The following is a 7,820-nucleotide window of genomic DNA, read 5'->3' on the forward strand; positions in this document are numbered from 1 at the left end:
GAGGGGGGTGGGATTCCCAACCTCGTGAGTCTCATGGGTCCACACTTGTCTTTTCTAATAGCAATGTCAGCTAAATTTGAGGATACTTCAATCCAGTGACCGGAGCTGCAAACAGGTAAGGCAGATCTTTCTACAAACCTGAAAAATGCCCTAAATTTGCAGAAAAAAATCTGGAAAACCCCCCCAAATGATAAAAGGAGCGCATGTAGCTTTAAGACAGATTCTTTCAGTGGCTGTTGCTAGACTACTGTAGCATTCGAGGTTAGGTATCTGTGAATAAAAGGCAGGGGGGAGGGAGCAAGGCCCTTTCCAGGGCTGTTTTGGCCTCTGAAGGAGGACTTATTGGGGCCAGGCCTGTTAGCAACCAATGGGTGACTTAATACCACCCGACTTGCATAACTTACCTAGGTCTGCCTGCTTGACACTCTTCAACAGCAGCCACCCTATGGAAGCCAGTGTGGTATAGTGGTTAGAACTTCAGAGTAGGGTCTGAGAGAACCAGGTTTGAGTCCCCATCTTGCTGTAGAAACTCACTGGGTGATTTTTGGGCCAGTCATATACTTTTAGCCTAACCTAACTCTCAGTGTTGTTTTGAGGATAAAAAGGAGAGAATAATGTAAGCTGCTTTGGTCTCCACTGTGGAGAAAAGCAGGCTGTAAATGAAGTAAATAAATAACAAAGCCATAGATGGGGAGCAGATAAAAGGAAGGTTGGTTAGGCCTGCCAAATCTCGCCAAATCGTGGCGGGGATCTGCATGTCTTCACAGAATCCTTGCCGCGGGGACAGCGAGACACGTTGCACCACCGTTGCCAGGACATGATGCTATGTGTCGCTCTGGCAGAGCGACGTGTAGCGTCAGATCCTGGCGATGGCAGGTGCAACGCATCTCGCTGTCCCACGGCAAGGATTCTGTGAAGAGCTAGAATCCCCCACCGCTATTTGGCAACTCTAAGGTTGGTGAATGGCTGAGGAGAGAATGAGGCAGGGAAAAGGGAAAGGACAGGAGGGTTGCCAGGAGGAGGAGAAAAGAAAATAGTGTGGAAGGTACAAGGGATAGTGGGGTGCCCCCCAAGTCCTTGCGAGTTGCCTACCATGCAAGTCAGTGTGGCCCAGTGGTCAGCACCACACACCAGGGCCATAATGGTTTTCCTAGGTAAAAGCTGCTGGGGGTGGGGGGAGAGAAAGCTGAGGGGCAGATAAAATAGGATAGCTGTTGGATGGGAGAGAGAGAAGAAAGCAGGAAAAGGTGAGAGGCTATAGGAGTTTTCAGTAAAAGGAGAGGGGAAATAGTGGGGGAGGGGGAAATGAGATGCATCCCACAAATCCTTGTGAGTTCCCACTTGTATACTCTAATAGCAAAGTTGGCCAACTCTGAGGACACTCCTGTGATCAGAACTGTAAATGTGCAAGACAGATTTTTCGACATACATGAAAAATGTTCCAGGTTTGCAGAAAAATATGAAATCTCAATAAATACATTGGAAGGGTGCTTTTTAAAAAGCCAAAATGATAAAAAGGAGCACCTGTAGCTTTAAGCAAAGGATTACCTCCAAGGCTGTTGCTAGGTAGCCACAGCATTCCAGGCTTGGCTCTGATAGTAAAAGGCAGTGGGGGGTGGGAGAGGCCTTTCCAGGGCTGTTTTGGGCTTTGAGGGAAGACTCATTGGGGCCAGGCCTAGGATTCCCAGTTCCAGGTTGGGAAATTCCTGGACATTTTGTGTTGGAGGCTGGAGAGGGCAGGGTTTGGGGAGGGAAGAGGCCTCCACTGGATATAATGCCATTGTGTCCACCCTCCAAACCAGGAAAAGGGGGAGGGGCAGATCTCTATTGTCAGGAGCTCTACTGTAATTATAGGAAATCTCTAGGTTCCACATGGAGCTAGGAACTCTAGGTCTGGCAGTAACCTCTGGATGACTTGATACTACCTGACTTGCATGACTATCCTAGGCCTGGCTGCTCACTACTGTTCATAAGGTTGCCAGGTCCTCTTTGTTTGCCGGCAAGGGGTGGGAGCTCTCTGGGAGGGTGGGACAACATCACCATGCGAGACTTCCCCGGGGTGATGATGTCACACAGAAGTGACGTCATCATGCCGGGGACATTGTGCGGCAAAGTTCTGGTATTTTGGGCAAATCTCTACCACCCTATGAAAGCCAGTGTGCTGTGGGTGTCCAAACTTCAGAGTAGAGTCTGGGAGACCCAGGTTCGAATCCCCATCTTGCTGTGAAAGCTCATTGGGTGATTTTGGGCCAGCCAGGTACTTTCAGCCTAACCTGCCTCACAGGGTTGTTGTGAGGATAAAAAGGAGGAGGAAAATACTGTAAGCTGTTTTGGGGTGGGGAGAAGGAAAGCTTAAGACAGAGGTTTAGGTAAAGGTAGGTTGGCTGGGAAAGGACAGAAAGAAGGGGGGAGGACAGAAAGAAGCAGGAAAAAGTGAGAAGCTGTGAGGGCTTTCAGGAAAGGGAAACAGGAAATAGCAGTGGAGGGGAAAATGAGATGCCTCCCACAAGTCCTTGCGGGTTCCCACTTGTTTATACTATTCCTGTTTACAATACAAACAATTAAGAGGTGGCAGGGTCTTCTCTGGAATTAACATACATATTGCCATTTTGACACATTTGCTAAATCCAGGTTCAAAGGATGGATTTCCAAAATGCATTGAAAATTGTGTACATCTCTTGTTGTATCTAATGCTTACACAGAGGTCATCAGGATCCATTGTTTATATATTTGCTAGAACTTGCATTGCCAACATAGGACTTATAATACTGCCTACTCTAGGCAAGTGTATGATAGCTAGGATCAATGGCTACTAATCATGATGGATACCTACTCCATCCAGAGCCAGAGGCAGGAGGCCTCTTTAAATCAGTTGCTGGGGAGCACAGGCAGGAGGATGTTGTTGGGAGTCTTCCTGATTGTGGGCTTCCTAGATGTAGCTGGTTGCCCACTGTGTGAACAGATAGGCTTGGTCTGTTTCAGCACGATCCATCGTATGTTGAAGTCATTTTAACGTGAAAATATTTTTTTTAAAAACTATTGCTACAGGCCCCGGCATCACATAGGTTTAGTTGAGTTTTTAGTTTTCAACTTAAATTATATAAAGTTGTTTTAATGTGTTTGTTGGTGCATTGTACCCTGCCCTGAGCCTGCTCGCAGGGGAACATGGGATAAAAATCTCATTAAAATCTCAAAAATCCCAAATACCCTTACTAGGGAACAAGTCCATTGAATTCCATAGGATTTACTTCTGAGTTTGGACTGTGCTGTATATCCTGCAAAGACAAATATTTAGGGAGCACCGATTAACCAGGAGAAAGGGTCACAGCTCTTGCAATAAAAACAGACAATGGGTTAGAAGAAAACACTGCCGACTGCAGCAAAGCTGCTAGGGGGAAAAAAGACTGATAAATGGATTTGTCTGTACTTCTGATTCTGATGTGGTTTTCGGTAGTTGCAAATTTTGCCCTTATGGAAGTGGAATGACCTGCAGATGAAGAACAGCCAGAAGATTTTGCACTGTGCTCATTTTTCTCTTGCAGTGTGCTTATTTTGCTCTTGCACTTTTACAAAAAAAAGTCTCCTGATATTATTCATAGCAGGATAAACCTTCATAGATGTGCTTGTTTGCCCTCTGTGAAGACCTAAAGAGATGGAGGGGTGTACTCAGGATTGCCAACAGCCTGGAGAAAAGGAAACTACTGTCCCTTTAACAGGGGCCTATACATGGCATTATTTCCAGATGGTGTTATTTACTCCCCCTGCCATGAAAAGCTTCACCTGCTCAATCTGACACATTAAGCCTCTACCAGAGAGACTCCAGGCTGTTGGTAGCTCTAATACTGGCACATGGTTTGCACATGCAGTTTATGCATTCTTTGCAAACTGTGTTAGCAAACTGACAGAAACAAAGGATAGGCTGTCCCAAAACTATTAGCCCCTTACATGTTTTTGCATGCTCCAACACAGTGTATGGCACCGTTTTGCTAATGTAGAACAGGGAAAACATGGCAACACAAACACAGGACAGCCGCTGTTTTTCATAGCCTTCTATATGACTTTTCCCCAACTAGGTAAATTTCAATGGGCAAGCATCTGTTGTTATAAAATGATGGGTCTGTTGTGGGTGACTTAGATTACACCAGGCTGCATTTCCTAAGCAAACAGGCTAGTCATGTCTGTTGTTCTTGCTCGGAAGCAATGAAAAGACTGCCATCTAGCTACAAAGCACTATTCAATCTCCAAAGATAAAACTACATTAGAAAAATACACACAGACAAAGCTAATGTTTGGGGGGCAAATATGGATCCGGGAACCTAGCCCTTTGTTTCTGCTCTGTAATGAGGTGGGGATATCATTTGCAGGGCAAAAGTGATGCTGGGAACTCCACCCTTCTGCATTTGCTTCTAGGGTTGCCAACAAGCCTGGAGAACAATGTCCTACCCCTTTAATAGTAGTTTACAGTGGGTCAGCTTAAGCTTTCCGTGGCACAGAGATAAGTAACTCCCATTAAGCCTCTAAAGGGACAGGCCATGTTTTCCTCCAGTTTGTTGGCAACCCTTAGCTTGAGAACCTGTTCCAAAAATAGCTGTATAATCTGTCCGACCCTACCTTCCTAATCCACACTCATGCCCTTCAGTGCCTCTTCCAGTGCTTTCCCGTTTATGTACTCCCAGGAGTGCACATGCAGATATGAATCACTCTCATAGTGGCTGTTGCGTCAGTTCTGGCTCCCCTCCACCAACAAGGTTATAGAACGTTGATTTCTTCATCTCCTTCGCACTTTTGTGCCTGTAGATTTTGTTTAGTCTGTTCTAAATGTCCCAATCATTTTTTTTTCTAAATGGGACAATTAGACCCCCACTCCAACCCCTAGATCCCCAAATGAAACAAATGTCCTTGTAGTTTCATCATCTTGCTGTAGGTCATGTCAAAAATGATTACGTAGTTTGCCTGTTGTTCCCAGGTGAACAGGGAAAATGGTCTGGCATAAGCCTTTCCACTCTTGTAATTCAAAGCTTTCATTATGTTGCAGCATTAGTCATCTACTGACTCACAACAGCTTTTTCCTTGTTGTATTCAACATTGCTACTCCTTTTTGTTTTGGCAAGGTTTTTGTCCCACATGACAGGCTGTGATTGAACAAGTGCAGCACTTTACTGGAAATTCTACACGCTGGTGATATCTCTGCTTATATTCTAACCAAAATCTTGGAATAACAGCAAAGGCTGTTAGCTTCTGATCTTGGAATGATTTCTGTACCTTTCATGTAAAACAGAAATACAGGAGGGTTACCAACCTCAAGGTGGGGCCTGGAGTTCTCCAAAGACTAATCTCCCCTCAAAATCAACATGGGCCCCGGTCACATGGCAAAGTTGCCACGGGAGAGGCACGGGAGTCCTGCGGATTTTCCGGGCGTGATCTCACCCCAACATCTGGGAAGCGCAGTGCTCCCGTGGCGAACCCGTGGCTCCCCGCCGAAGGTGCAGAGTTAAAAACTAGTACCTATGAGGTACTAGTTTCCGGAAACCACGGGCCAAGGGTGGGTATCTGATCGTGTTTCCGGTGGACTTACGTGGCATCCGGCGCCCGCCGTTGTTCGTCTCCGCAGGTTGCGCAAGAGTGTCCAACAATGCATGCGCACAAAGAGCAATTGCTAGTGCAATCGCGTGGGGCGGCTTCTGTGCCACGCTGCAGGATACCTGTCTGATCGGCATTTCCCCTGAACTACGGGACCTCGACCGGGACGTGTGCTCGGGCTGCAGCTCATTAGTTTCCTCTGGGGCAATTAGCCACGCCTCCCCCCCACAATATCCGGCCCGTGTGACCGGGGCCTTGGAAACTTCAGCTGGTGTAGAATGCCACAGTTCAGCTATTATCAAGAGGTAGACAGAGTATGCATATATTACTCCCATGCTGCAAGTGCTTCACTGGCTACCCATCAGTTACTGGCCCAATTTAGCAAAGGTTGAGTCCAGTGGTACCTTTAAGACCAACAAAGTTTTCTTCAAGGCATAAGCTTTCATGTGCAAACACTTCTTCACAGGGGTCATTTCTTGCCGAAGCACCCCAGAGCGGTGCTCCGGCAGGAATGAGCCCGGGCCCCACCCCCTCCTGAGGAGGGAGAATTAAATGCCTGGCTTCCCTGCGCAATCTTCTCCGAGTGTCCCGCATCTGCATGTCTGCCCAGCTCCCCTTCCTGTCTCCAGCCAGCCCGGGTGGGGGGATTTAAATGCCTGGCTTCCCTGCGCGATCTTCTCGCCACAGAGCACTCAGAGAAGATTACACAGGGAAGCCAGGCATGTCTGCCGGGCTCCCCTTCCTGTCTCCGGCCAGCCCACTTTTGCGGAGAGACTGGAGGGGGATTTAAATCTGAGCATTTCCAGCTCACCCCTCCCTTCCTCTCTCCCTATTTGCTTTCTTTCTCCTTCTTTCTTCCTTCCTATCTCTCTCTCTCTCTCTCCCTTCCTTCTTTCTTGCCTTCTGACATACTTCTGGTGATGTCAGGGGGTGTGGCATATGCAAATAACTTATGCTAATGAGTTATGCTAATGAGCTCCTCCACCTCTTCTTCTATGAAATGACCCATTTCTTCAGATACAGTATCTAAAGTGTGCTTGCACACAAAAGCTCACACCTTGAATAAAGCGTTGTTGGTCTTAAAGGTGCCACTGGACTCAAATTTTGTTCAACTGCTTCAGACCAACACGGCTACCCACCTGGCTCAATGTAGGGTATTAGCTATCATGTACAAAGCCCTTCATGGCCTTGGACCCTCAAAGCTACAAGACTGTTTCTTCCCGCTATGTTCCACCACAACAGCATCGCTCCTCAGAGCAAGGTCTTCTGCAGGTGCTGATCTGCAAATGAGCAAAATCAACAACTGCCTGTACACATGGCTTTTCTTTTGGGCCTCCCCCCCCATGGAACAGCCTGACTGAGGTGGACAGGAAGGCTCCCACTCTCCTGGCTTTCTTCAAACTATGCAAAGATAAATTATTCAGGAGGGTGTTTCTCCACAGGTAATAGGGTTGGACTGTACAAAACAACTGACAGTGTTACTTGGAAAAATTATTAGGGACTGTGGGCTATATACAACTGTGTACAGCTTGCTAAACCTAGGATCCTGCTATGGAATTTTTTCACCATTTAATGCGTCAATACTTCTGCTTTACTTCAGTTTTGTTTTTAGACTTCTGCTGTGGTTCTACAACCCTAATCCTATCGCACTGCATGCCCTATCTGTTGACGGTTCTACAACCCTAATCCTATCGCACTGTTTATTGCATGTCTCATCTGTTGTCTGATTTGACTCACTCTGTGTAATCCACCTTGAGCCCAAGTGAAAAAGGTGGACTATAAATAACACTAAATAAATAAATAAATAACCCCCCTTGAGGAACTGGCAGCTTTTGAGGGCCGACTCGATGGCATCATATCCCCACTAAACTCCTCTCTTCCCTCTGCAAATCTCCAGGAATTTCCCAAGCCAGAATTGACAACCCAAGTCCAGTGACAACACAGAGAACAAAATTAGTTAGTGGCACCTTTAAAAAGCAGTGTTGAAAGTTATAAGCAGCTGGTTTAGAGGAGAATGTCTTGAGAGTGAAATTCCAAATGCATCTGATTCTCATCCTGCATAGTCTGAGGCAGAAGCCACTCAACACTGAATACTGCACTAGGTAATAATTGGTTCCCGAGTGGGCGGGAAAATCGAGAAAGTGACTGTTTCAGACAGTTCAGTGTCCCAGACTAATATGTGATTCTACTTTTGACGTGACATTTCAGCACTTGCAGGTGTTGTTGCTCAGCTTGCCAGC

Source organism: Gekko japonicus, unplaced genomic scaffold, assembly GCF_001447785.1.
Source record: "Gekko japonicus isolate JY-2015 unplaced genomic scaffold, Gekko_japonicus_V1.1 scaffold999, whole genome shotgun sequence".
Classification (NCBI taxonomy): Eukaryota; Metazoa; Chordata; class Lepidosauria; order Squamata; family Gekkonidae; genus Gekko; species Gekko japonicus.